The sequence below is a fragment of the Lissotriton helveticus genome, chromosome 6, assembly GCF_964261635.1.
Source record: "Lissotriton helveticus chromosome 6, aLisHel1.1, whole genome shotgun sequence".
Taxonomy (NCBI): domain Eukaryota; kingdom Metazoa; phylum Chordata; class Amphibia; order Caudata; family Salamandridae; genus Lissotriton; species Lissotriton helveticus.
In genome coordinates, this window is record NC_136067.1 from 1,397,709,082 (window position 1) to 1,397,736,786 (window position 27,705).

General features: G+C 50.1%; 1 protein-coding gene across 3 annotated transcripts in view; it reads left to right on the plus strand.

Moving 5' to 3' along the window:
* SCAF8 (SR-related CTD associated factor 8) overlaps positions 1-27,705 on the plus strand; it is a 1,826,711-nt gene that overhangs the window by 983,997 nt on the left and 815,009 nt on the right. The window lies entirely within an intron of this gene.

Below are 27,705 nucleotides of genomic sequence, written 5' to 3' on the forward strand. Positions count from 1 at the left end.
TCATTGTATTAATATAGGTCCTATTACCTCTGACGAAGCGTCAAAGCGCTTTTTAGCAAGCAGCACGCTACTCTGCTACTCAAAGTGGATTAGTGGTTGATTAATATAGGGAAATCTAAGTTGTTAATTCAAGTGGTTGACATGTGAGTCTGTTCGTTGGATTGAATAGGATAAAGGAGAGATGGAGGAAGGAAGCTTCTAGAAAGTGTTATTTGGGAGATCATAGTTGTAAAATGAGGTATGGGATAAGTCCAAGGAGGGAAGAGTCCAGAAAGTGGTATTTGGGAGATCATTGTAGTAAAATGTATGAGGTTTGAGTTGAGTCAAAGGAGGGATAGAGGAGGAAAGAGTCTAGAAGAAGTTATTAGGGAGATCATAGTAGTACACTTAGGCTTGGGAAAAGTCAGGGAAGGGAGGTAGCAGATATATTGAGAGGTATAGGATGAAACCGAGTAGTGAATTGGAGAGAGTTGAAGGTTTTTTTAAATTCATGTTTGAGGCATATGAGCTGTAGATCATATGCTTTAGTATATATTGCCATTTGGTGTTGGGCCCGGTTGTTTGCACTTTGCTTTTGTTCGAAAGAGTCTTTGTAGTCACAAGGTAGGTGAATCCTCCTTTCAGTGATAGTGCGCATGGGCATCGACTCCATCCCCAGATTGTTTTTTTCCGCCATCTGGTTCGGATATGTATTGCTGCGCTCAAATTCGGTATGGTTTTCGAACCCCTTCGGCGTGCAATTGTCTACGGTATTGTTTTTGAAACTCAGTTTCCCATTCGACTCGTATCGTGTACACTGTGAAAACCTTACATCGGGAACTTCGAGGCGAGCCGTCGGGCCTACCTGTGCCGACCACGCCAGCAGACGAGGGAACGGACTCCGTTGAAGCTATGTCCCAGGTGTCGTGCTAAGTTCCCATGCACAGACTTGCACTAGGTCTGCAACCTGTGCTGATAACCAGAACACGAAGAAAAGTGTCAATCATTTCCGATCGAAGAAGACCATCCGTGATCGTCGGGCTCGACGCCACGAGATGCAACGCGGCAGCGGCTCCGTACCGGACATCTTCGATGAAGAACAAGAACACCGTTCTGCCGCAGAAGCTGAAAAAGAAGAACTGGTCTCCGTGTCCAAAGCTGACTCGTACAAGGAGAAAGACCTAAATGTCACTCTGGGTCAAAGCCCCGTGAGTACAGATCCCCATGTGCCCACTCAAACCAAAGATAAGGCTCCGGTGTCACCCCCGGGCTCTGGTTGACACAGAGAAAGTTTCAGATGCCCCACCCTCCAGCCCGCCTATGAAACATAAACACAAGTCTTCCGGCTCAGACTCAAGCCGGCCCCATTCCAGTGCCGAATCAAAACCTTCGACATCTAAACATAAACAGAAACAGGTGCCACTTTCCACACCTTCGGCAGCGAATTCACCTTCAACACCAAAAACCTCGGAGACAAAACCCACCAAAACAAAGAACTCTGAAACCTAATCCTCCAAGCCTAAAACCTCAGCCAAAACACTCCACACCTAAAAGCTCGGAGCCAACACTCTTTGCGCCAAAAAGTTCGGAGCTGAAACATACCACTCCGAATACTACACAGCCTAATCCGGCTCAAACTAAGTATTTGGATTCAAAATACTCTGCGCCCAAAGACACTGAGCCCAAGTCTTCCATGCCGAAATCCACTCCTAAAAGAACAGATACTCCTTTCAAGGAACTTCCATCCAAAGACACCCCTCTGGATCCTAAGCAAAAAAGACTTCGTATTGATCCAAAAACAGGACACCTTCTGGCTACTCTTCCTAAAAAACGGAAGTTAGACCTCCCAGGAGATGTCCCTGTACCTCTTGAGAAAAAAAGAGATATTGGTACTAACCCCTCTCCCCCTTACATGCCTCCCACTCCTATTCCCAATTTACACATTACGCCATCAAATTCACCACCTCCTATGTCACCTGACTCACAAGATGACGATTTTGAGGATGGAGACGAATCCGGAACCTCCGAGAGGGCATCCTATGGGTTCTTACCCGCCCTTCCCAGCTCCAGGTCAGGACCCTACTTTGTTTTTAAATGCGATGCATGGAGTCTAGTCGAGAGCTTTGTACCCCTCTGGTGCACCTTCGGGTCCCTTGGGTCCTTTGGCATATAGTCTAGGAGTTCCCCACTCCTATGCTCCAGCTCCATTTATGCCGGCCCAGGCTTCGCCTTGGCATTTCTCGGCGCCGCCGAAGTCGTCGATGCCGATTCCATCGATGCCGGCTCCGACTCGACTTCATGAGCAGCAGTTTGGGCTTCCGGATCCGATCTTGACGCTGGCTCTGTCTGAGTCGGTCACGGATCCGACGGCGCGGCTCGTGAAGGAAAGATCGAGGCGGGAAGCTCAGCGTCTTATAGAGGGGCAGAGATATAGAGAGGCTGAGATGGAAAAAGGAGAGCTTCAGGAGGACTACTTTGATGATTTGAGGGAAGCTAGTGGTTTAGAGCTTTCCCCTGAATGGGAGCTGTCCTCTGTTTCTGATGCCCCTTCAAAGGACGTTGCACCATACCATGTGGTCATTAAAAAAGCTGCGGCTCTTTTAAATTTGACTTTGCCTACAGCTGAATTCAAGGCTAATATATTGACTGAGGTTCTTCATTCCCCATCTTCGGTTGTAGAACCATTGCTTCCTTTTAATGAGGCTTTGACTGAGTCTATATTGGAGGTTTGGAACAGGCCTCTTACCGCTCCTGCAGTGGCTAAGGGTGTTGCAAGGAGGTATAGGGTAGCTCCTTGTGATCCTGAGTTTCTATCCTCGCATCCCTTGCCTGAAAGTCTGGTTATACATGCCGCCTGTTCGAAGAAGTCTGTTGGTGCTTTCCCTCAAGTGCCTGGGGATAAGGAGTCCAAGAAACAGGATCAGACTGCAAAGAAGATTTTCTCTTCTGCGAGTATGGCTCTAAAATCGACCAATGCCACATATCTCTTGGGGAGATATATACATGCTCTGATGGACTCTGTACGGCAGTTGGCGCCAAAGATTCCTGAGGACAGCAGGAAGGATTTTGATGAGGTGTTGGCTGATACACAGGCGGCTGCATGTCAAGTGATTCAAAGTGGACTTGCCACTGCTGATTCAGTTGCTCGCATTATGGGAACTTCTGTTGCCTCTAGAAGGGCTGCTTGGCTGAAGTCATCTGACTTTTCTGCGGACGTTCAGGCAGGCTTGTTGGATTTGCCATTTGATGGTACTGGATTATTTGGCAAAAAAGCTGATGCAGCTTTAGAAAAATTTAAGGACAGTAGGGCTACTGCCAGATCTTTGGGGCTGCAGCCCAGAGGCTCTGCGACTAAGAGGTATAGAGGTTTTGGGCGTTCGTCCTTTCGACCCTATCGTCAAGTTCAACAGCAACCGCAAAATCCACTATATAAATCCTCCTCCTCCTCTACCTCCTCCGCTTCCCAACCCCCTCCATCATCAGCAAAGCAGCCCTAGATCTGCCATTCAGGATCATGTGGGTCCTGTGGGGGGTCGGCTTACCCATTTTCTACGGGATTGGGAATCGGTTACATCAGATCTTTGGGTTCTCAATCTCGTAGAGAATGGGTATGCTCTTCCCTTTCGGGAATTTCCTCCAGATTACCCTCCTTGCCAAGGTTTTTGTTCGGAGGACCACCTACTTCTCCTGCAGGAGGAGGTCCTGTCACTGTTACGAAAGGGTGCGATAGAGGTGGTTCCGGAGCAGGAAAGGGGTTAGGGATGCTACTCCCGGTATTTCCTGATTCCCAAGAAGGATGGCAGACTTCGTCCAATCTTGGACCTCAGGATCTTGAACCTTTACCTGAAACAGGAGAAGTTCAAGATGCTAACCTTTGCTCAGGTTCTTCAGGCGCTGCCGGAAAAGGACTGGATGGTGTCGATCGACTTGCAGGACGCGTATTTCCACATCCCCATCCTGAAGTCGCACAGGAAGTATCTCCGTTTCACGGTGGGATCGCAACATTACCAGTTTGCGGTCCTTCCGTTTGGTCTTACTACTGCACCTCGAGTTTTCACCAAGGTGATGGCTGTGGTGGCAGCACATCTCAGAAGGTCGGGGATACCTGTATTCCTGTATCTGGACGATTGGTTGATCAAAGCAGAATCTCCAGAGATAGTGCTCCATCATCTGCAGGTCACAACTCAGTTGTTGTACAGGTTGGGTTTTTCAATAAATGTACCCAAATCTCACCTGGAGCCCTCCCAGCGTAACCTGTTCATAGGTGCGGTACTGGACACAACTGTATGTCGAGCATTCCCTCCACCTCAAAGGATTCTCGACATACAGGGAATGATTCATTTATTTCACAATGGAGCGGTCGTTCCAGTCCTGAAGGTCCTTTGCATGCTCGGTCTGATGGCTTCCTGCATTCTGTTGGTCAACCATGCACGCTGGCACATGAGGGCACTCCAGTGGTGTCTCCGCAAGCAGTGGTATCAACACATCGGAGATCTCAAGGAGTCGGTGAGGATCTCCAGAGAAGCTGCGGCGGATGCATCTTGGTGGGGTGTGGAAGGCAATCTGTCTCAAGGAAAGCCTTTCCATCTACCTCCATCGGTTGCCACGGTGATAACGGATGCATCCACTCCAGGGTGGGGTGCTCATCTGGGGGATCTGGAGATCAAGGGTCTTTGGTCTCCAGAGGAAAGGTTGCTTCACATCAACCTTCTAGAGTTGTGGGCAATACGTCTGGCACTCAAGGCCTTCCTTCCTTCCCTTCGCGGGCGGTCGGTTCAAGTCCTGAAGGACAACACCACCGCGATGTGGTATGTCAAAAAACAGGGAGGAGTGGGGTCGCAGTGTCTCTGCAGAGAGGCTCTGCGTCTCTGGTCCTGGTTTCAGGACCATCAGGTTTGTCTGATGGCAAATCATCTGGCCGGAGTTCTGAACGTGCGTGCAGACAGTCTGTCGGCAGTTCTCAGCCGACCACGAGTGGAGGCTTCATCCAGAGGTGATTCGTCACGTCTTTCGGACGTAGGGAACTCCTCGGGTGGACCTGTTCGCCACTCGCGAGAATGCTCACTGCCCGTCATTCTGCAGCCTCCAGTTTCCGATGCAGGGGGCCTTGGGAGACGCGTTTCAGATGAGTTGGGACTCGCAGCTCCTTTACGCGTTTCCCCCCATACCTTTGATTCCTCGGGTACTGAGGAAGATTAGCCAAGAGCGAGCCCAAGTAATTTTGATCGCCCCGGATTGGCCAAGAAGGGTGTGGTACATACATCTTCTCCACCTCTCCTCGTGCCCGCCGCTCCGTCTCCCTCCCAGGGCAGATCTCCTCTCTCAGATGGAGGGGCAGGTTCTACACCCCCACCTCCAGACCTTACACCTTCATGCCTGGAGATTGAACGGGGCAATCTGAATTCCTTTTCTCTCCCACATGATGAGGTGGATGTCATTCTATCGGCCAGGCGTGACTCTACCAAGTCAACCTGGTGGTTTTGATTGAAGATAACCTCCAGTTGGAGTCTTACGCAAGCAAAACTGCAAGCAAAACTGCCAATGTATGCTTCTCCTTAATCCGTCTATTTCGTAAAATACTCCCATTACTACCATTGGAGTCACGTCCACTGGTGGTAAGGAGCACAGTGCTATGCAGACATGACTATTGTAACTCTCTGCATTCAGGTGCCCTGTCAATATGTCATGCAGGATCTACAGAGAGTACAATCTGCAGCAGCGAAACTGGCACTTAACAGGCCGCGAAGCTCATCCTCCACCCTGGCTCTGAGAGTTGCACTGGCTACCCTTTAAGGAAAGGGTCCAGTTTAAGGCGCTGTGTATGATTTTTAGAGCTGTGCATAAGACTGGCCCTATTCCCCTACAAGAAAAGTTTATGTGGTACCAACCTAGGAGGCAACTCCGCTCTTCGAGTGCTGGCTTTTTAATGGTCCCCAGATTTAAACGTGCCAGATCTGGCGGAAGGGCATTCAATGTGGTGGGAACTCACCTATGGAATGACCTTCCGACTAGTCTTAGACAAATGGATACCTTGTTGGAGTTTCGAAGGAGATTGAAAACCTGGCTCTTTCCAAAAGTCTAAATTTTCCCATTTATCTGCTCACCTGGGCTTGACTTGGTTAAATTCTGGTCACCTAATTCAGTCAAAAGCGCCAGGATACCCGTAGGGTGACAGTACGCGCTATATAAGTGTATAATCAATCAATCTATTCATACAGATGGTCTAAATCTGTGACTTGGTGTGGGGAGAAGTCCATTGACCCTTTGAGGGCTTGTTTGTCAGATATACTTCTATTTGCTCTTTCTTTAGCGCAGCAAGGGTTTGCTGTGGCTACAGTTAAAGGTTATCTTTCGGCTTTGTCAGCATTTCTCTGCCTGCCGGATCAGCCGTCCTTATTTAAATCTCCTATTGTTTTAAGATTTCTGAAGGGCCTTACAAATAAATTTCCTCCTACTCCTTTTATTGTGCCTCAATGGGACTTGAATCTGGTGCTTACTTTTCGAATGGGTTCCCCTTTAGAACCTTTACATAATTGTCCCTTGAGGTTGTTGTCTTTTAAGACGGTTTTCCTAGTTGCAATTACCTCGGCAAGGAGGGTAAGTGAGCTTCAAGCTCTTAGTTCAAAGCCCCCTTACTTGACCATTCATGCTGAACGAATGGTTCTTAGGACCAGGGCTGCTTTTCTGCCTAAGGTGGTAACTCCCTTCCATCTAGGACAGTCTATTACCCTTCCTACCTTCTATCCTCCCCCTCACCATTCCAAGGAGGAGGAGCGGCTTCACCTTCTGGACCCTAAGAGGGCGGTGAGCTTTTATCTTGATAGGACAAAGGACTATCGAGTGGATGACCAGATGTTTGTTGGATTTGCTGGCTGCAGAAAAGGAAGAGCTGTGCACAAGCGCACACTTTCGAGATGGATAATACTATGCATCAAGATCTGCTACGCCCTGGCTGGTAAGGAACCTCCAGAGGCTATAAGAGCCCTCTCTCTCTACTAGAGCAAAGTCATCAACATCTGCTTTGTCTAGGGGTGTACCTGTTGAGGACATTTGTAGAGCGGCAACTTGGGCCTCCCTCCACACTTTCGCAAAGCATTACTGCTTGGATACCGAGGTGAGGAGGGATGGCCACTTTGCGCGTTCTGTCCTTCAGGATTTTCTGGTATAGGAGAGTGGACACCCTCCTCAGGAGTGGGGACTGCTGTGGGAATCTATGCACAAGGTGAGGAATCCACTGGCAGATGTATCCATCAGAAGAACAAGTAACTTACCTTCGGTAACGCTTTTTCTGGTGGATACGGTATCTGCCTGTGGATTCCTCACATGCCCACCCGCCTCCCCGTTGTCCACTCTTCTATACCTGAATTTTTGGTAATGTTTTTTAATGTATACATGTTATCCGTAAAAGGAATGTGTTCTTGGACATGTTTACTATGTTATATTCACACTATGTGTGCTACCTTGACTAGTTTGTACTGTGTATACTGTGTATATTTCTATTGTTGCTGGTCCGTCCGTGTGCCTCGAAGGCACGAAAAAAAGGGCGGAACTGATGTCATCACGCCGGCGTAGGCCTATTATGGAGTCGGTGACGTCAGCGGAGCCGCGCGCAATGTCGTGCGTTCGTGACGTCGTCCACGCCGGCGAGCTGCAAATAATTTTCCGAACGTTGCTGACGCAGGGGGATATTCATAAGGTGAGGAATCCACAGGCAGATACTGTATCCACCAGAAAAAGTGTTACCGAAGGTAAGTAACTTGTTCTTCACGACTTGGGGTTCACTGTAAACCTCACCAAGCCTCATCTCCAGCCCTCCCAACACGCAAGCATACCTAGGAGCCACCATAGACACTTGCAAAGCTCTAGCATACCCCAACCCAGTCAGGATACACAGCATGCAAACCCTGGTATCATAATGTCAGCCGCAACACTCATTACCAAGCCCGAGTGTTCATGCAATTGATCGGCATGATGGCTTCTTAGATTCTGATTGTCCCTTACGCAAGACTCCCAATGCGTTCCTTACAGGACTGCTTGGCACATCAGTGGAACCAGGCTCAGGGTCAGTTAACCGATCTGGTGTTGGTGGATGGCCGCACACATCGCTCTCTGCAGTGGTGGAATACACAAAGCCTTTCCAAAGGGTGGCCATTCATCGACCCGGTTCCACAGATAGTGCTAACAGCAGACTCATCACTCACTGGTCGGGGAGCGCATCTTCAAAAACATACCATTCAGGGCATGTGGACCCCACAGCAAAAACAACTCCACATAAACCATCTGGAGCTATTAGCAATTTTTGTAGCATTAAAAGCCTTTCAACTGCATCTAGAAGGCAAAGCTGTCCTAGTTTGTACAGACAACACAACAGCAATGTACTACATACAAAAACAGGGGGGGGGGGGGCGACACACGCTCTACCACTTTCACAACTAGCACAAAGCATCTGGAGATGGGCCATACCTCAAAAGATTTATCTCCTTGCGGAACACCTCCCAAGAGTAAACAACTAAATTGCAGATCTGCTCAGTCGTCAAAGACCACAGATCCACGAATGGGAACTACATTCTCAAGTTCTCCTCCCATTCTTCTAATTGTGGGGCTACCCAGAAATAGATCTGTTCGCCACACACCACAACGCAAAATGCCCAAACTTCGCGTCCAGGTATCCTCACCCATTATCCAAAGGCAATGCGCTTCGGATGAATTGGTCAGGAAAATTTGCTTAGATTTTCCACCTCTCCCACTAATTCCATTAGTGGTTCGGAAGCTCAAACAACATTATCTGACAATGATCCTAGTTGCTTCCACATGGGCTCGACAACCCTGTTGGAACTATCAGTAGTTCCTCACCAAAATCTACACCTCTCCCCCAAGTTTCTCACTCAGAACCCTAGAGAGATAAGACATCCAGATCCCAGTCAACTCAACCTTGCGATGTGGCACCTGAAATCATAGACTTTGGCTACCTTTACCTTCCGCCAGACTGCATGAACATCATTACAGAGGCTAGACGCCCTACCGCAAGAGCATGCTACGCAGCAAAGTGGAAAATATTTGTAATTTATTGTACAAACAAAATCAATCCACTAGATGCTTCCATCCAAAACATCATTCGGTATCTGTAACACTTGCAGCGTTCTAACTTAGCATATACATCTATACGCTTACACTTTGCTTCATTAGCTGAGTACCTACAAAATAGACAACACTAGTCTTTGTTTCGAGTGCCCGCTATTGAAGCCTTCATGGAAGGACTCAAAAGAATCCTTCCTCCTAGACTTCCACCCTCCCCAGTGTGGAATCTTAATATAGTCCTTACCAGACTGATTGGCCCACCCTTTGAGCCTTTGCACAAATGCGAATTACAATTTCTCACATGGAAGGTAGCCTTCCTATTGCCATTACATCTCCTAGAAGAGTGGGGGAGCTCCAGGCACTAACTAGACAAGACCCATTTTTACAAATTCACCAAAATAAAGTGGTTCTTAGGACCAGCTTTTTACCTAAAGTCGTTTCTGCATTTCATCTCAACCAGCCTGTTGAGTTACCCGTGTTTTTTCTTCAACCAGACTCAGTAGCAGAACGTGCTCTTCACACACTGGATGTAAAAAGAATCATACTATATTACATTGAAAGAACTAAGTCTTTAAGGAAAACCAAACAACTCTTTGTTGCTTTATCACCACCGCACATAGGCAATCCCATATCAACAACAGGTATTGCATGGTGGATAGTTAAGTGCATCCAAACATGCTACATCAAAGCTAAGCGTACTTTGACAATTCCCCCTAGAGCGCACTCTACACGCAAGCTAGGGGCCGCTATGGCATTCTTAGGGAACATTCCATTAGATGACATCTGCAAAGCTGCAACATGATCTACACCACACACATTCACAAAACACTATTGTGTAGATGTGTTAGCAAAACAACAAGCTAGTCAGGCAGTTTTAAGAATACTATTTCAAACCACTGCAACACATACAGGTTAGCCACCGCTTGGGAGAAACTGCTATATAGTCTATGCTAAAGCATATGATCTACAGCTCATATGCCTCGAACGGAAAATGCTACTTACCCAGTATGCATCTGTTCTTGGCATATAGAGCTGTCGAGCAATATGCACCCACCCGCCTCCCCGGGTACCTTTATCTTTTGCAGTATTATCTTACTTAGATACACTATACATGGACATCTCTTTCTACTCTTACTAACTCCATGATCACCCTTACGGCAAAACAATCTGGGGATGGAGTCGATGTCCATGCGCACGATCAACGAAAGGAGGAGTCACCTACCTCATAACTACAAAGACTCTTTCGAACAAAAACAAAGTGCAAACATCCAGGCCCAACAAAAGATGGAGATCTATGCTAAGGCATATGGCTCTACAGCTCTATATGAGAAGAACTGATGCATACTGGGTAAGTAGCCTTTTCCTTTTTCTACAGTAGAATAAAGTAATAAATGTATAGATGTATAACTACATAGAAAGGTAGTCATGTATATGGAAAATACATACATCAGTACATTTGACCATTCTAAGAAATGTACAAGTAAAAGCATAGTGTTTCTAGTTTGTTCGCTGTTGTGGTACTCACCAATGGTAAATATTAAATCATGCATTTTAAATATTCTGTACCCACCTAATTAGTGGGCACAAAGGAAAGGTCAATCATACAAACTGTCTATAGAATTTCAAGGCATAAGGAAGCATTGGTGAAATAATCGAATGATAGTGCTTCTAGAAATGCAACTTTAAATTTGATCACTGCAAGCTAACAATCATTCTCCAGTATTAGGGTGTCTTTCATAGATTCACATGCTTGAATATTCCCAGTCGTCGGAGTGGGAGTCCCACAGTAAATGAAATAGCAATAACATACTAATAATATGTACATGTAAAACATAACACATGAAATACACATTAGAAAAATGGCAGTAAAAGCCTAAACATAGTTCCACATAGGAATACATGAGGAGAGAAAAGACAAGTAGTCTATTCCTGTCATTATGTTGGTCCAAACTGTAGCCAATCAGGCGCCAGAGGCCCTCCAGAACCTTCTCCTCAGAGCTCAGTACCTCAGATTTTCTACCGCACGTCGTGTGAAAGGTAGTCTCCCTGAGCTCTGCTCAGTTTTCTCTTCTCTTCAGGTTTTCCTGTGTTCTCAGCATGTCTTCTAGTAAGAAGTCTCTCTTTAGACCTTGCTCTTCTTGTGGAAAGCTGCGCCTTTATTCAGAAGATCCTCACAGTAAGTGTATTTACTGTCTTTACCCTGACCATGAGGTGGGTAAATGTAAGTTCTGTGGAACTTTCTCCACAAAGACTCTAAAAGATAGGGAAGGCTGTCTTCTGCTGTGGCTTCAGAGACTTAAGGACAAGGATAATATACATTCTGATGCTGAAAGTCTCATTTCTGGTCGTTCCCAAGCAGCTTCAAAACGTGGTAGTGTGCAGGAGTTGCCTTCACCTTTCCTTAAGAAGAAGAAGATGTCTCTCACTCTGGCCCCTGCGGTGTCTTCACCTCTACCTGCCACGTCCATGTGAATCTACGAAAGACACCAATACTGGAGAACCACCTGTTTACAGGTAGGTAACAATTGTTCTTCCTACTTGACAGCCACTCGAGTGCAATAAAGTAAAGCCAAATCAATAGAATCAAACACCATCCTCAATGTAGACCTTCATTCACAGTTTTATTTTAGATCTCCTAGATGTATCTGGCACATATATATGTGCTAAGGAGAATTCATGCTACTAGATAGCCTCCATCAAAATATTTGCAGTTGCCTCAATTTACACTTAACAGTAGTACAGTCATGCCAATAAAGCACTGTTAAAGAACTCTGCAGCCTGAAAAGTCATACACAAAGACCAAGTGTCCAATTGTAGGCCCATTAGTTGTGGCAGCCCTTATGAGACTTACCAAATATAGGTTTGGGGTTAGAACTCAAGTTTCAAATGTCACTTAATAACAATTGTATGCTTTTCAGACTAACTCCGCATTCATAACACTAATATTCATTAAAAGAAAAATAGTAAAGAGGCTAAATGGTGAGAGTAATTTAACTGTATTTTTGTGTGTTTGAAAGGGTCTCTGAAGTTTTTCGTTGGCTACTCCCTATACAGATTTATTTACCAGATGACACCGTTCGGGCATCTCTTGTACAGACTAAGCACAATTTTAATACTTAAAATTCCAGAAGGAATGTTTCACAAAAGGAAAATCAAGCATTTGCAAAGATAATAGCTTACACCCTTATATTGCAAGTGCCAAACTTTTGACTTTGTTTATTTATTTATAAAGAAACTTGAGCAAGAAACACATATTGTAAATGTGCAGGCATACAATATTTAGGCTAACATGGATACACAATCGAACTATAATTCATCTAATGACTAAGGAGGCCTCTAATATTTTTATCACAAAATCATTTTTAATGTTTTATATAGAGTATTTAAAAATGTAGAATTATGAACATCATTTATTTTATTTATTTATTTTAGCGATTTCTAAAGCGCCTGGTGACCCAAGGGCATCCCCGCGCTATGTAACTTGAATCCCATTGAGAGGGTAGGTAGCCGAGGGGTATTATTTGGGGAACAGATGGGTCTTTAGTTTTTTTCGGAACGCAAGGAAGTTGGATTCCAGTCTGAGGGCGCGAGGGAGTGCGTTCCAGCCCTTGGCCGCCTGAACTGAGAATTGACGACCTCCTGTTCGGGCTTTTTTGAATCTGGGGATGCAGACCAGATTCTCATTTTGAGATCGTAGCGATCTGGTTGCTGTATAAGGAGTGATCATTTCACTAAGGATCGCAGGGCCAGATCCGTTGTAGAGCTTGTGTGTGATACACATTGCTTTAAAGTGCACCCTTTGGCGCACAGGCAGCCAATGCAGGGCTTTAAGGGCTGGCTTGGCGGATAACCTGGAGGGGGTGTTGGTAATCATGCGTGCTGCCGCATTCTGTGTCCGCTGGAGTTTCGTGAAGGTAGCCTCTGGGGCTCCCAAATAGACCAGATTACTGTAGTCCAGACGGGACAACACTAGGCCCTGGATGAGGAGCTTTCTGGACATGGGTGGGAGTAAGGGCAGAATTTTACGGGTTTTACGCATTAGCCCAAAGCATGTGCCCGAAGTTTTGGTTGCCTGGGTCTTCATTGTAAGCTGTGGCTCTAGCCATACCCCGAGTGTCTTGATTTCCGATTTGGGGGGGGGGATTTCACCGAATACATCGGGCCATATCGTGGGAGGGATGGTTGTCCATTGTTTGCCGAGTAACATTACCTCTGTCTTAGTCCCGTTCAGTTTCAATGATGATTCGTTCATCCAGTTGTGGATGTTTATGAGGCAGTTGGTAAGATTTTCAGGATGGTCAATCAGCTGGGACAGGGAGACGACTAGTTGGGTGTCGTCAGCGTAACTCACCATTTTGATGTTAAAAGGTGTTACCACGTCCTCGAGGGGGGCCATATAGACGTTAAAAAGCGTCGGGCTTAGGGAGGAGCCCTGGGGGACGCCGCTAGTGAGTGGGAGGGTGGATGAGTGGTGGCTGTCATCCCATACTTGAAAGGTGCGTCCTGTAAGATAGGATTCGATCCATTTGATAGCTGTCCCAGTAAGTCCTGCATTTGTCAATCTACTCAGAAGGACACGGTGGTTGACCGTGTCGAAGGCTGCACTTAGATCCAGGAGGATCACTGCCACTGATCCTCCTGAATCTAGTAAGCCCCTTGCCTCTTCGATCACTGCAAGGAGTGCGGTGTCAGTTCCATGGCCTGGACGAAAACCGGTTTGGGATTGTTGAAGCAGTTTATTTGTTTCGAGGAACTGGGATAATTGGATGTTTACCAATTTCTCGGTGACTTTGCCAATGCCTGGGAGTAGGGATATTGGCCTATAGTTGGACAGGTCTGATGGATCTAGCTGGGGTTTTTTTAAGAGTGCTTTAACCACAGCACTCTTCCAGCTATCGGGGACGGTTCCATGGGAGAAGGAACAGTTGATAAGGTCCGTAATGGTGGGGACGATTACTGAGGCTACGGTCTTGAGAAACCTGATAGGGGCTGGGTCTAAAGGGGAACCACTTTTCATTTTAACTAAGGTTCGCTCAACCTCTGCGTGGGTGACAGGTCGGAAAGTCTGAAGCGTAGAATGACAGATGCTTTTAGTCGGTTCGGGGGAAGTGCTACTTTCCGTGAGGTTGGGGGAGCAGGGGGGAGGAAGGGAAGCCAGGATCCGGGTGATTTTCTCGTTGAAAAAGTTGGCTAGTTCGTTGCTTCTGTCAACTTTAGGGGTGATGGAGGAGGAGGTGGAGGGGACTTTGGTCAGCTCTTTGACGATCAGAAAAGATTCTCGGGCTGAATTGGATGCTTCTTGTATACGTGTGTTGTAGTAGGAAGCTTTGGCTGATTTGATAGCCTCTTTGTAAATTTTGACCGCAGACTGGTAAGCTTCTTTGTTGGCATGTTGCCAAGTCTTTCTCCAGAGTCGTTCGGCCTTTTTGCAATTTTTGCGCAGTGTTCTCAACTCTGCGGAGTACCATGGTGCTGAGCCATGTTTGCCGTTTTTATTCTCTCTATTTCTGAGTGGAAGTATAAGGTCTAGGGAGACGATAATCCAGTCTCTGAATCTTTTGTCAGCCGTATTTGGGTCTTCGGCCTGGGCAGGGATGTTTTTTTCCAGGGTCTGAGCCCAATCGTCCCTGGAGAGTCTGGGCCAGGTCCTATCCTTACTGAAGGTAGGGGGTGTACGGTTTGTCGTGAAGGTTCCCGGTAATTGAAAAGTGACCAAGAAGTGGTCTGTCCAGGGGAGGGGAAAGGCCTCCTTGGCAAGCAATGAGGACGAGTTGGTAAATACGGGGTCTAAAAGGTGGCCCTTGGTGTGGGTGGCTCCGGAGTTTAAAAGATGGATATCGAGAGCCGCTAGATCTTGAATCAGATCATGGGCTACCGGGTTGGCCGGGTCTTCTAGGTGGATGTTCAAGTCTCCAACTATCATGTAGTTTGATAGGGAGTGGGCTTGCGTTGTGACTAAGTCCAGTAGCGAACAGGTGAAGGGACCCGGGATACCGGGAGGGCGGTAAATGAGGAGTCCTGAAAGGGAGGTGGTTGCGCTAAGTGTGACAGAGAAGTGCAGACTTTCTGCGTCGGTAATCTGTGCGTCGTGGGTTTTGCAGTGGAGGTGTTCTCGATGAATGATGGCTAACCCGCCTCCTCTGCCTAGAGGACGGGGTAAGGATTGAATACAGTAGCCCTGTGGGGTTGCTAGGACCATGTCAGATTGAGAATGAGGGCCGAGCCATGTTTCTGTGAGGAAGAGTATATCAATTCCATGGTCTTCTATGATGTCGGCAATCTGAGTCGCATGTTTGGGTAGTGAACGGCAATTCAAGGAGGCAAAGTTAAGGGTGGCAAGTTTGCTGGGTTTAGAGGGTAGCGTGAGCTGCACTGGTTTACATGAGGGGCAGCAGGTGTAAGGTCCCTTGAGATTATAGATGTAATCACAGGAGGGTGGGGGAGGTCTGAGGCTCAGTAGATCTCTGCGGGAGTACTTTATAGTTGGGTGAAGGGATTCGGGCAGGGGTTCTGGCCCTGGACCCGGCCGTGCGCGGACGGGCGCAGACGGGCTTGCCTTAGGCGCTCCCGCTGCGCTCGTCCGCTGCGCTGGGGAGGTCGACACATTTGTAAAGGATGTAATGGGCGTGGCCTCGCAGTGGGCGTGGCTCCGCCTTTGGAGATCATGATACATTATTTACATAAACGGTGCCCCAGACAGTAATCAATTCATGAGATGGATCATAAATAGATTTATCATCTATTTCATGAGTTTTTTCTTTCTCAAGTGTGTATCTGAAAGAGACACGTTAGTATTAGATTCCTTACCTTAGAATATCCCCAGGCGTCAGACTGGATCTGGAAACTTTTGCGTAGCAGTACCCTTGCGCGTCGGTAGGCGTCGTCTGCGGCTCCGCGTCCGTCGTCGGCGTCATGGGCGCCGTGATGACGTCGTCGGAGTACTTAGACGCCGCCTCCGCGTGCTGACGTCAGTTCTTCTTTTTTTCGCGCCAGCAAGCGCAGATCTGGAAAAAGCAGTAACCCTTAGTCAATTTTTGACTAACCTTTGGATCTTTTTGATCGTTTTCGAAGTCTCACGACTCCGATCGGTGCCGTAGGGATGCCCGGCTTTAAGCACTGTGAGGATTGCGACCGCCTGATGTCGGTCACGGATCCTCGCCACCTGTGTTTAACTTGTCTAGGCGTCGATCGCGACGACAAGGCCTGCTCCGACTGCCTGGCCCTCTCTTCGAAAGCCAGGCGGGAGCGGTCCCGCAGGCGACTCGAACTCCGGCAGTCAGTCCCGCGCCGCGAGAGGTCCCGGTCCCATGGGAGGTCGAGGGACAGGTCACGGGCTCTGAGCCACCACAGTTCTGAGAGTGGGCCGCACTCCTCCGGGTCGAAGTCGTCGTCAGGTAAGAGGCACGAGAAGTCCAAGCGGCGTCATCGCTCTTCGGACTCCCCCCGACGCTCGCGCGATGCGGCCGGGGGTTCGGGTGACACCACCCACGCGGCTCCGTCGGAGTCGCGGGCGCCGCTTTCCGCCCCACACCCTCCGGTCCCTGGGCTCAACGCGACGCCGGAGGAGGTCGAGCGCTTCCTCATGGCCATGAGGAAACTCTCTCCTCCGACTGGCTCCGCGGCGCCTTCGGGCCCAGCGGACCCGTCTGGGGCCTCTAGCGGGTCGGGGGCTTCGGCCCCGACGCCGTCTGGTGCTTCGACGCCGCCGACGCCTTCGGGCCCGGCGCCGCTAGGTCCCACTCTCCCGACGCCGCCGGTGCCTTCCGGCCCGGCGCCGCAGGGTTTAGCGGCCGTCGGCGCCTTCGGGCCCGGCGCTGCAGGACGTCGCTGGACCTTCTTCGGGTTCTGGATCGTCGCCGGTGGACCTCACGACCTTCCCGGTGTCGGACCATCGGGTGTCGCCTCCGGTGCCGTCCTCGGGCGGCGCCGTCCCCAGTTCCACCTTCGTTCCTGTTCAGACGTCGGGACGGCCCGATGGGCGCCGCTCCAGACGTCGTTTGGAGATTTTCACTTCTATGAACAGGCCCCATTGGTTGACAACCCTGAGAATCAGGAGATAGGTGATGAAGAGGATTGGGAGGGGTCTGAGGACCCTCTGACCCGAGAGTGTCAGTCTCATGAGGACTGGGCAGGAGACCTTGGGGAGGCCAGTGGCCTGGACACCTCTCCAGACACTGGTTTTGTCTCCCCTCCTACCGTGGCTTCGGAGGAGGGTGCTACCTACAGTGTGGTGTTGATGAGGGCTGCCAAGGCCTTGGGCCTTGAGCTCCCCGTCGCGGCCGTGAGGACGAATCTCCTCACTGAGGTCCTTAAACCGCAGTCAAGCTCTGCCGAGCCTCTGCTGCCCTTTATTGAGGCATTGACCGACGTTCTTCTGGGCACTTGGTCCAAGCCCGCTACGGGTTCGCCCGTAGATAGGAACGTGGCCAGACGCCACCGCCCAGCCCCGGGCGACCCATGTTTCCTGTCCACCCACCCCACCCCCGAGAGCCTGGTCATCCAGGACTCTAATTCCCAGACCGCGTTCTCCTCGGCCCCGCCGGACAGGGAATCCAAGAGGTATGAGCAGTATGGTAAAAAGATCTTCTCATCCCTTAGTCTGGGACTGCAGTCTTCCAACACCGCGTGCCTCTTGGGCCGTTACACCCACTCTCTGTGGGATACGGTCGCGGAAGTGCTGCCAGAGTGTCCGTTGGAGGTACAGCCCAAACTCGGCCAAGCCCTTGTGGAGGGCCGGGATGCAGCCAAGTATTCCATCCGGTGTGGACTGGATACCACCGACTCGCTAGGCAGAGCGATGGCAACGATGGTGGCGGTCAAACGCCACGCCTGGCTGAGGTCCGCAAACTTTTCGGCAGATGTCCAGAACACACTCATGGACATGCCGTTCGATGGCCGTCGTCTCTTTGGCGACAAAGCAGACCATGCGCTCGAGCGCTTTAAGGACTCCAGGGTTACGGCCAAGTCCTTGGGCCTCTCGGCCCCGCGCCAGCAATCGGCTGCTTTTCACTCCTTTCGTGGCCACGGAAGGGGTGCACCCACACGTGCCGCTAGCCACGCTCCGCAGGGCAATACCCAACGCGGTGGCGGCCGTGGGAACCGCCGTCCGGGCGGTAGGGGTCAACGGCGAGGTCAGTCCACACCTTCCCCCGCAGCATCCGCCTCGAAACCCTCCTAGTCCGTGCTTTCAGGCCCATGTGACGCCAGTGGGGGTCAGGGTTCGCCATCACCACCTCCACTGGCGCACTGTCACTTCGGACAGGTGGGTGCTGCAAATCGTCCGAAGGGGCTACTGCCTCCCCTTCGAGACGACTCCTCCAGCCATGCCACCGCAGAACCACCGTGTATCGGGGGATCATTTGCGACTTCTGCAGGAGGAAGTTACGGCCCTCTTGGCCAAGGGGGCCATCGAGCGCGTTCCTGGGCCAGAAGTAGGGTGTGGTTGCTACTCCCACTACTTTCTGGTTCCCAAGAAGGGAAAAGGGGGCCTACGCCCTGTCTTGGATCTACGGAACGTCAACGGCTTCCTCCGAAAGGAGAAGTTCAAGATGCTGACACTGGCTCAGGTCTTAGCTGCCCTGGACCCAGGAGACTGGATGGTAGCGTTGGACTTGCAGGACGCTTATTTCCACATCCCCGTCCTGCCGGCCCACCGGCGCTACCTGCGGTTCACGGTTGGCCACGGGCACTTTCAGTTTACCGTGCTCCCCTTCGGCCTTACCAGCGCCCCACGGGTGTTCACAAAGGTGATGGCGGTGGTCGCAGCTCATCTGCGCAGGTTAGGGGTGTCAGTCTTCCCCTACCTCGACGACTGGTTGTTGAAGGCGGGCTCGCCCCAGACAGTCGTCAGCCACCCACAGACTACGGCGGATCTCCTGCACCAGCTGGGGTTCTCCATCAATGTGCCAAAGTCACACCTGTGCCCCTCTCAGAAGCTCCTCTTCATCGGAGCGGTTCTAGACTCGGCGCAGTTTCGGGTTTATCCACCCGAACAGCGGGTCCGGGATATTCAGGCTCTGATTCCCATCTTTCAGCCATTATCCCGGGTCTCGGTCAGGTTGATGCTGCGGCTTCTGGGGCTGATGGCCTCCTGCATCCTTCTGGTGCATCACGCCAGGTGGCGGATGCGGGCTCTGCAGTGGGACCTGAAGTTTCAGTGGGCCCAGCATCAGGGCAACCTATCCGACCACGTCCTGATCTCGGAGGGCACTGCGAGACAGCTGCAGTGGTGGCTCACGGACCGCGATTGGGTCAGCGGCAGATCCCTCTCCCTTCCCCAACCGGAGCACGTAGTTGTGACGGACACGTCCCTCCAGGGCTGGGGAGGCCACATGGAAGAGGCTGAGATCAGAGGCCTCTGGTCTCCGGCGGAGACCCGGCTTCACATCAACCTGTTGGAGCTTCGGGCGATTCGTCTAGCACTGAAGGCATTCCTCCCCTCTGTCCGGGGGAGTGTAGTGCAGGTGTTCACGGACAACACCACCGCCATGTGGTGCTGCAACAAACAGGGCGGGGTGGGGTCGTGGACCCTTTGCCAGGAGGCTCTGCGCCTCTGGCAATTGCTGGAACGCCAGGGCGTGACCCTGGTGGCTCAACACCTGGCAGGTTCTCTGAACGCCAGGGCGGACGAGCTCAGCCGTCGGTGCATGATGGATCACGAATGGCGTCTGAACTCGGACGTGGCGCAAGGCCTCTTTCGGCAATGGGGAGAGCCTTGGTTAGATCTATTCGCAACCAAAGAGAACGCACAATGTCATCAGTTCTGATCGTTGGAATTTCCAAGGCGGCACTCGCTCGGAGACGCTTTTCGTTGCGAGTCGAGTTGCGGTCTGTTGTACGCCTTTCCGCCTATACCACTTCTTCCCAGAGTGCTGAAGAAGATCAAGCGCGACCGGGCCCAAGTCATCCTTGTGGCTCCGGACTGGGCACGAAGGTACTGGTATCCCGAGCTACTCAGTATGTCAGTCGATCCCCCTGTTCGTCTGCCTCTTCAGGAGGACCTTCTGTCGCAGCAGCAGGGGACGGTCCTCCACCCGAACCTGTCCAGTCTCCACCTCCATGCTTGGAGATTGAGCGGCGACAGTTGAGGCCATTTGACTTGCCTCCTGAAGTCTGTAACGTCATTCTGGCAGCCAGGCGTCCCTCCACAAAGTCGGTATACGCCTGCAGGTGGAACAGATTTGTGGCATGGTGCACAGCAAAGGCTGTGGATCCTCTTGCTGCCCCTCTTTCTGAGGTTCTTCTCTTCCTTCTTTCTCTTGCCCAGCAGGGCTCTGCTCTGGGCACTATCAAGGGCTACCTTTCTGCCCTTTCAGCCTTTTTAAGGCTGCCTGATCAACCTTCTTTGTTCAAGTCCCCTATTGTGAACAGATTTCTTAAAGGCATCACTCACACATTTCCCCCTGTTCCGTTTGTGATGCCTCAGTGGGACTTGAATCTGGTTCTTACGTTTCTGATGTACGCTCCCTTTGAGCCACTTCACAACTGTCCTCTTCGCCTTCTGACTTTGAAGACTGCTTTCCTGGTTGCCATCACCTCTGCCAGGAGAGTGAGTGAGCTCCAGGCCCTTTCTTGTACTCCACCTTTCCTTTCGGTCCATCCGGACAAAGTGGTGCTGCTTACTAAGCCTTCTTTCCTGCCCAAGTTGTCACAGCCTTCCACATCGGGCAGTCTATCACCTTGCCAACCTTCTTCCCGCCACCGCATCCCTCTAAAGAGGAAGAGCGGCTCCACCGTCTGGACCCAAAACGTTTTATTTGGATCGCACACGCCAGTACCGGGTGGATGACCAACTCTTTGTTGGTTACGTGGGCGCTAAGAAGGGGAAAGCTGTGCACAAGAGGACCATCTCCCGGTGGATCATCTTATGTATCCAGGCATGCTACTCCTTGGCTAGGAAGGAGCCCCCTGCTGGATTGCGGGCTCATTCTACCCGAGCCACGGCCACTACCACTGCCCTAGGCAGAGGTGTGCCCTTACAAGACATCTGTCAGGCAGCTACGTGGGCATCGCTGCACACGTTTGCGAGACACTACTGCCTGGAAAGCCAAGTCCGGAGGGATGGCTTCTTTGGCCGTTCCGTCCTCCAGGACTTTCTGGTGTGATTGGTTCGCAGACCCACCACCGGGGTTGGTATTGCTGGGGTATCTATTCTAAGGTAAAGAATCTAATACTAACGTGTCTGTTTCAGATGCACAAGTTACTACTTGTGTAACGATATATCTGTAAGAGACATTAGTTAGTATTAGATTCCTTACCGACCCACCCATCCTCCCCGTTCTGCGAACCAATATCTAGGGTTAGGGTTATCCCCTTTCAGGGCCCTAGTTTCAATGGCACCAGTGTTGGTTTTTTAACATGGCTCTGCGTTTCTGGCGCGGAAAAGCTGTGTCTAAGAACTGACGTCAGCACGCGGAGGCGGCGTCTAAGTACTCCGACGATGTCATCATGGCGCCCACGACGGACGCGGAGCTGCAGACAACGCCTACCGACGCGCAAGGGTACTGCTACGCAAAAGTTTCCAGATCCAGTCTGACGCCTGGGGATATTCTAAGGTAAGGAATCTAATACTAACTAATGTCTCTTACAGATATATCGTTACACAAGTAGTAACTTGTGCATTGTCTGCATATAAAGAAATCCGATCCTCCCACTCCGGGACCAGCTTATTCCACGGATTGATGGCTCCCAACGGATCCACTCTGCTAGGGGCTCCAGGGCCAACGAAAAAAGGAGAGGGGAGAGAGGGCTTCCCTGTCTTGTGCCCGTCCTAAAAGAAAGGGTGCTGAGACTCGTCCATTCACTACTACTTGGGCTAGTGGCTCAATGTACAATAGCCGTATCCAGCCAATAAATTCCGAGCCGAATCCGAACTTAGCCAGGACCGCCCACAAATAGGAGCACTCCACCGTGTCAAAAGCCAGGGTTGCATCCAGGGAGGCGATAATCGCTGGTTCCCTCAGAGTATGTGCTCTAGCTATCACTCCATGCAGCCTCCTTAAATTCAGGGCAGTGTTCCTATGAGGTATAAATCCTGATTGGTCTGGGTTGATCAATCCGCTAATCACTTTTACCAATCTGTTTGAAAGGGTCTTAGCCAATATTTTGGGCTCCGCATTCAATAAAGAAATCGGCCTATATGAGGTACATTTATTCCTGGGCTTACCATCTTTATGAATCACTACTACCGATGCCACTCTCTGATCTCTAGGTAGGATCCCCTTCTACCGGGACTCAACAAACATACCCTTTAAGTAATGAGCTAATTTATCCGGTTTCAATTTGTAAAGTTCAATTGGAAGTCCATTAGGACCTTACGCCTTGCCTGAGTTTAATGAGCGAATAGCCAGGGCTATTTCATCAGCTGTTAAAGGGCTCTCCATAAAATCAAAATCTTCCTTAGATAAACACGGGAGACGTATATCGCGAAGCAATAAATGAGAATCCTCTTCCGGTCGATCTGATACTGAAGCATAGATCACACGAAAATATTCAGCAAAACAATCTACTATATTCTGGGGCTCTGTGACTACCTCCCCTTCATCCGTAACTAGTTCCGGGACGACACGCTCAGATCTTTCTTTCTTTTCTAGCCACGCTATTAGCTTCCCTGCCTTATCTCCAAGATCATATAGTCTCCCCTTCTGTTCCCAATCGAAAGCTCTAGCCTTGTCTGTAACCAGCGAGTTATAATCATGCTGTTTTAGACTTAGAATATGCAGTTTGTCCCACGTCATCTCTTGTTCCAATTCCTCCTCTAATCTTCCAATTTCAGTTTCCATCTCAACAATTACTTTATTCTTTCCTTTTTTGGTCCCAGCTATTAAGCCCAGAGCCTGAACCCTGATAACTGTTTTGAATGCCTCCCAGAGCGACACCCTAGATGACACCGACCCTACATTCTCTGTAAAATAATTGTCTAACGCCTTTATAAGGTCGCCGCGAACCTTAGGGTTTCGAATGTACCATGGGTTGATGGGAGCAATTCTAAGTCAAGTCAAGTCAAGTTAGAATTTATATAGCGCACTACATACCCATAGGGTCTCAAGGCGCTTGAGGAAGGGGGGGAGGTTTACTTATCGAATATCCATGTTTTAAGTTGTTTTCTGAAGGCTAGGTGGTTTTGAGTGAGGCGGAGGTGGATGGGAAGGGAATTCCAGGTCTTAGCCGCTAGGTAGGAGAAGGGTCTTCCTCCCATGGTGGCTTTGTGGATGCGCGGAACAGCGGCGAGGGCTTGGTTGGACGAACGCAGCTGGCGGGTGGGGGTGTAAAAGGAAAGGCGTGTGTTGAGACAATCAGGGCCAAGTTCGTATAGGGCTTTGTGTGCGTGGGTGAGGAGACGGAACGTTATTCTCTTGTTGACAGGGTGCCAGTGAAGGTCTTTCAGGTGAGCGGAGATGTGGTCTGTGCGAGGGATGTCTAGTATGAGTCTGGCTGAAGCATTTTGGATGCGTTGGAGTTTTTTCTGTAGTTTCGCGGTGGAACCGGCGTAAAGGGTGTTTCCGTAGTCCAGACGGCTTGTAACCAGTGCGTGGGTGACCGTTTTTCTTGTTTCGGTGGGGATCCAGTGAAATGTTTTTTTGAGCATTCGTAGGATGTTGAAGCATGAAGATGAGACGGCGTTGACTTGTCTGGTCATCGAGAGTGAGGAGTCCAGGATGATGCCCAGGTTCCGTGCGTGGTCCGTCGGTATGGGGGCTTTTCCTAGGGCCGTTGGCCACCAAGAGTCGTCCCAGGCGGAAGGGGATAAGCCTAGGATGAGGACTTCCGTTTTGTCCGAGTTCAGTTTCAGACAGCTGTGCTTCATCCACTCGGCTACTTCTTTCATCCCTTCTTGTAGGTTGGTTTTGGCGGTGGTTGGGTCTTTGGTGAGTGAGAGGATCAGCTGAGTGTCATCAGCGTAGGAGATGATGTTGAGGTTGTGTTGACGTGCAATGGTTGCGAGGGGGCTCATGTAGACGTTGAAGAGGGTGGGGCTGAGAGATGATCCTTGCGGGACGCCGCAGATGACTTCGGTGGTCTCTGACTTAAAAGGGGGGAGGCGGACTCTCTGAGTTCTTCCAGCAAGGAACGAAATGATCCAGTCCAATGCTTTTCCTTGAATTCCGATGTTTCTGAGGCGTTGTATCAGGGTGCTATGGCAGACTGTGTCGAAGGCTGCGGAGAGGTCAAGGAGGATAAGGGCGACTGTGTCTCAGTTGTCCAGTAGTGTTCGAATGTCGTCTGTTGCTGCGATGATGGCGGTCTCGGTGCTGTGTTTGGCTCGGAAGCCAGACTGTGAGGAGTCGAGTGATTTGTTGGTTTCGAGGAAGGTGGCGAGCTGATTGTTGATGGCTTTTTCAATGACTTTGGCAGGGAATGGGAGGAGCGAGATGGGGCGGTAGTTTTTGAGTTCGGTGGGTTTTTTCAGAAGGGCGCTGAGTTCGGCGTGTTTCCAGCTTTCTGGGAATGTGGTGGAGTTAAGGGAGTAGTTGATGACATCTCGGAGATGGGGTGCGATAATGGAGTCTGCTTTGTTGAAGATGTGATGGGGACATGGGTCTGTAGGGGATCCTGAGTGGATGGAGTTCATCAGGCGAATGGTCTCTTCTGTGGTGATTGGGTTCCATTCTAAAAGGATATTCGGAGGAGGTAATGGTTCGGAGGTGATTGGGGTGGACTGGTTTACAGGTTGGTTGTCAAAGCTGTTATGGATGTCGGCGATTTTGTCATGGAAGAATGAGGCAAGGGAGTCGCAGAGGATTTGAGAGGGGGTGATGTCGTTAGAGCTGGCGGTGGGGTTGGTGAATTCTTTGATGATGTTGAAAAGTTCCTTGCTGTTGTGGGCGTTGTTGTCTAGTCGGTCTTTGAGTGCTGATTTCTTGGCTGTCCGGATTAGTTGGTGGTGTTTGCGGGTGGCGTTTTTGAAGGCGGCTTGGGTGATAGTGTTTGGGTCTGTTTTCCAAGTTTTCTCAAGGGAACGACAGAGCTTCTTGGATTTCTTAAGGTCGTCGTTGAACCAGGGGGTGTTCTTGCTTCCTTGTTTGATTTGATGTTTTTTCAAGGGTGCTAGTTTGTCGGCAGTTTGGGTTAACCATTGTGTGAGGTTGATGGCGGCTTGGTTAGGGTTCGTTGAATAGGCAGGGTTTTTTTGAAGAAGCGATGTTGAGATCTGGTCGATGGTGATTTTGTTCCAATTTCTTCGCAGAGTTGGTTGAGGGTGGTTGTGGATCGAGGTCTTATTGTAAATAAAGTGGATGCAGCTGTGGTCCGTCCAGTGGAGGGGTGTGGTATGAGTGAAGGAGATATGCTTGCTGGAAGTGATAATCGGGTCGAGTGTGTGTCCTGCATAGTGTGTGGGGGTGTTAACAAGTTGTTTGAGTCCGAGATTGGCGAGGTTGTCCAGAAGGGTGGTGGTGTTATTGTCGTTGCTCTTTTCCAGATGGAAATTGAGGTCTCCAAGTATAATGTATTCTTCCGAAGGGAGGGCGTGTGGGGTGATAAAGTCAGTGATGTCTTCGCTGAATTTTGTACGGGGTCCTGGTGGCCTGTAGAGGAGGGTGCCCCTAAGTGTTGTCTTGGGGTCGGTGTGGATCTGGAAGTGAAGGTGTTCGGCGATAGCGAGGTTATCATCTGAGCTGGTTGAGACGCGGATGGTGTTCTTGTGGACGATGGCGATGCCTCCTCCTGTTTGGATGGGGCGGTCCTTGCGGATGATCTTGTAGCCGTCCGGGATGGCTATGGTGATGTCTGGAGCTGAAGAGGCATTCATCCACGTTTCTGTTAGGAAGGCGATGTCCGGAGAAATGGTGTCGAGTAGATTCCAAAGGTCGATGGTGTGTTTGTGAACCGAGCGGGTGTTGAGAAGGATGCATTTGAGGTGGTTGGTGTTGGCTCTCTGTTTGGTGTTTGTGGATTTGGTTTGGGACTTGACGCAGGTGAATTTGCAGGAGTGGCAGGTGAAGGGTCCATGGGTGTGTCCTGGTGCTGCTTGGGCGCAGTTAGTGAGTCGGCTGGGGTTGAGTGCAAAGAGGGAGGAGGCTTCGTATGTAATGTGGGGAACACATTACACCTGTAGCGTGTGATGCGACACAAAAACGAATCCACAATGGGGAGTGATCAGATATGCCTCTTGCAAGATGCATCACCTCTGTAATATAGGATACTTGATCCGCAGGGACCAGACAATAGTCTAACCGGGAGAGGCTATTATGTACTCCTGAGTGGAAGGTATATTGCCGCTTGTCCGGGTGAAACAATCTCCAACTGTCTACCAAGCCCATTGCCTCTACGAAGTCAGGCAACCATCTCTGAGCCCGTCCCGTATCTCGTGGGGGGCACCTATCCACTATTCCAGAAATTACAGCATTAAAATCACCAACTATAAGTAATAGACCCCCAGGAAGTTCAAGCAGGAGCTTCCCAAGATCAAAAAAGGTTGTAGACTGCAGACCCGATGGGACATAGACCGACAAAAGGGTCAGAACACGCCCCTCCCATCTGCCCGTAACCCCCACATATGGTCCTCTGTCGTCTGTCCACGTAGAATCCAGCACTAAGGGGAGAGCATTTCGAATTAGGACGCCCACCCCCCGAGACCCGGACTTGAACCCCGCATCAGCAACCAATCTATACCCCATCCTATGCATAGCCATGCATGCATTTCCAATCAGGTGTGTTTCCTGGAGTAAAACCACATCTGGCGCACAACGTTTTAAATATTGAAGAACCACACTACGCTTGATTTTATCCCCCAATCCATTAACATTCCAAATTATAACCTTAAGTCTACTACCCCCTCACCATCATAGACAAAAGAGAGATAATCATCTGTTGCATATTAGTACAAACCAATATAGTGATGCAACTATAACACAAAACATAAGACTGAACAATTTCAACAAAAAAAAGAAAATACAACCACACAAAATCAAACCCAACCCCTCACCCCCACCCTGCACCCCTGCTCCCCTGCTCAGGGTGTCCGCCAACCCCCAACTTGCAGTGTGCCTGTTGCCCCATGCACTAACTAATCAACTATCTAAATGTAGATTGAGGGAGGATGTCAGAGCACCGCATCCCCGCTCCCGCCCCTTGCAACCCTTCTTCACGCCTTCTACGTTTTACAATTGTAGGGGGTAGTCTCAAAGAATAGTCTTGCAACTAGCATAGTGGCAACCCGCCCGCTCCGGTTAGGCGATACAGTACTCATCACTCCAATTCCTGTTCACCGCGGCCATCTTCTAAGCCGTCTTTCCGGGGCTCCCCCCGAGGGAAGAGATTCTCCAGCCAGTCAGAGGCAACCTCCGGGTTATCGAAAAATCAAACCTTCTCCTCAGCCTCCACCCGCAACTTGGCAGGAAACAGCATAGCATACTTTAAACCCTTGTCTCTGAGCCGCTTCTTGACTCCCAGAAAGCTCTGTCGCTGCCTCTGAACCGCATGAGTGAAGTCGGGGAAAAAGTTAAGGGTGGAGTTCTCATACCGTAGGGGCCCACCAGACCTGGAAGCCTGCAGGATAGCGTCTCTGTCTCTAAAATTAAGTACCCTTGCGATCATCGGGCGCAGTGGAGCTCCCGGCTTTGGTCCTCCTCCAGGAACCCTCTGCGCACGCTCCACAGTAAAAAAAATTCCCAGCCCCTTGGGCTTCAGATGGTTGAGGATCAAATC